Source organism: Porites lutea, chromosome 10 (assembly GCF_958299795.1).
Source record: "Porites lutea chromosome 10, jaPorLute2.1, whole genome shotgun sequence".
In the NCBI taxonomy this organism is placed as follows: domain Eukaryota; kingdom Metazoa; phylum Cnidaria; class Anthozoa; order Scleractinia; family Poritidae; genus Porites; species Porites lutea.
In genome coordinates, this window is record NC_133210.1 from 4545021 (window position 1) to 4547520 (window position 2500).

The 2500-nt window shown below is 38.6% G+C and overlaps 1 protein-coding gene across 1 annotated transcript in view; it reads right to left on the reverse strand.

The window, feature by feature from the left end:
- Positions 1–2261: 2261 nt before the first annotated feature.
- Positions 2262–2500, reverse strand: part of LOC140950643 (uncharacterized) — a 5755-nt gene continuing 5516 nt past the window's right edge. Inside the window, exon 1 of the mRNA XM_073399886.1 lies at positions 2262–2500. This exon is cut by the window's right edge and continues 5516 nt beyond it. The gene's annotated coding sequence lies outside the window, so the exon portion shown is untranslated.

Sequence of the window (2500 nt, forward strand, 5' to 3'; positions counted from 1 at the left end):
CATATAGTCTTAGTCAGAGTAACAAAAAACTGTCCAACGTTTGACGTTTATTTTACATGTGTAGCCACAGAAGTGAACACTTCTTTAATCAAAGCAAAAAAATTCTAACTACATATACATCAACAAAATAGGCCTATTTGACCCTACTCGCGTTTATCTTGTTCACTACAACGTAAACCTTTTACACATTTGTCCCTCCAGTTCAACATTTATCGAGCCAAGATAACAAAGGGACCATGCATTTTCACGGGTAACTTCGGGCGACAATAACGCACAGAAGAAAGTTAAAGTTTAACAAAGAACAAACCTGCCGTTTTCGAGGAGGCAAAAGAGATTCTTGACTTTCATTCCAGACCAGAGATCGGTTAGCTGAGTTTGGTCTTCACTGTACCGCAGGCAATGAAAGGTACGGAGGGTTCTGGCTTGATAAACACAGTTGAAATTGGTGTCTCCATTTATACGGTCGCTCGATTAAAATTCAAACCAGCATGAGAAATGTTTTTGAATAAATCTTTTGTTGAAACTGTTTGTGAGAAAAGCACGCACTCTGTGTTCAACAATGGGGCAATCAGAGCATAGATTGGTCACATTCAAAGAAAAAAGTTTGCCGACTCGCTCAAGTACATAACGTTGTAAACAGTACTACTGGATAAGCATGGGACTTGACAATACAATCAGAAAAACAGTAATCAGTTCATCAATGAACAATTAGACTAACGCTTGAATCAGACGCATTCAGAAAAAAAAAAGGCCGACTTGATTAAAACTTGACAAATCGATAACAAAACTGGCAAGTGAATGAGTAGACAATAGGCCTTTCGCCCCAAGAGAAATTGAAAACAATGCTAATGCAAAATTTTGGAGGGAAAACAAACAGTATCATGGTATTTTTGAAAAAGATCTTTTGCCGTGTGAATTACCACAAGCTAGCTCCTGAATAAATTTAAAAGTACCGGGAAAGAATCAACAAACTTTCCAAACTTCTCGGTAGACAATAAAAGCGAAGAAAGTTAAGGAAAACTAGTGTTAGCATAAATACCGGAGTATTCCTCCCTCCTCCTATGCCTGAATTGCTCGTCACAACTAAAGTTAAAAGTGGTAGACAAAAATAATCATTCATTCGATAAGCGCAGCAAGTTGAGGAAAACTTTTGATTAAAATTGCCAGTTAAAAAAATCACTTCTATCACACTGACATATAAAAAGCTCGCGTTCAACGAAAGTGCCGCGAAAAACACAATATTGAGGAGGTCATTGATCATAGCATGGTGTCATTAGTTTCTGGGGTCACAAGAAAAGTGGAGCGGATTTATGCATCAGGCCCGGCTGGTACAAAATCTTCTCCCAAGGTGGTCATTTCGTTTTCGTTTATAACTTCGCTTGATTTTGCTCGATCGGGAGACCACCCTTCAAAGGAACTGGGACTCTCTCCCTTGTCTCTTTTTTCCTCCCTCCCCTCCCCTTTTTGTGCCTAAAATCAGGCTAATTAATACCTAATAATGTGAATCAAGTGTTCATAGTGAAGAATAAGCAATTCATTCATAGGAAGGGGGAGGAATATTCTGGTATTTATGCTATATAGGTATATGACACCCCAGAAACTGTCCCGTATAAACTGCACATTTCGCTTGAGATAAGACGAGGCTTAGCTAAGATGTGTCATCTTCATCTACAACTTTAATCTCTCACATACTCCCATTATAAAGATATGATCATCTAGAGCTCACAGCATTGACAGATCAGGAAAGCTGGAGCTCTAAAAAGTGCCACCATGTTGGTAGATGGATCTAAGAACAGGTGTTAAGGGCTGATTATCAGTTCTCTCTTCATTAGGTCTATTTATAGTTACAGTCTTTGTTTTTCTCCATCAAAATTATATCACTGACTCAAATGCTCTAAGCCGAATGATAAGGCGAAATGCTGCGAAAAGCTTTTTGGTCATTTGCAGGTAACTTTATTTTTTTGTTTAAAAAAAAAACATAAAAAAAAAGATCTGACTTAGAAATTTGTCAATAACGTGAGGAATACTTGATACTTATGCACCTATCAAAGTAAACCCCGTGGGAGGGGGGGGGGGGAGTGCGGGCAAGGGGTGGGGATTTGACAAATTTTAAAATTTTTTGATCAAATTCCCCAGGGTGGGAAACGAAAGGTCAATCAAAAGTGTCAAAAAAGCCCCCACCCCGGGGGAAAAATCTAAACAAACAATACTATAATTGTACCGAACTTGTGGGGTACACTCTAAACTCACGAACTCACAAATTGTACTCGACAAATCCTTGTTTTTATTCTCCTCGTGGTTTTCCAACGCGTCGCTAATATTTGTTCTATCTCTCACACACACAAACCTATTGTCTCATCTCAAAACGTCTCCGGTTGCAAAACTCGTGATCCTAGCCTAAACGTGCTTACGCAACTTCCGTTCACACTCCCCTAAAAATTAAAAGTGTCACTTAATTTTTACCGAAACAGTGTTCAAAGTTAAATGACTAATTGAACTA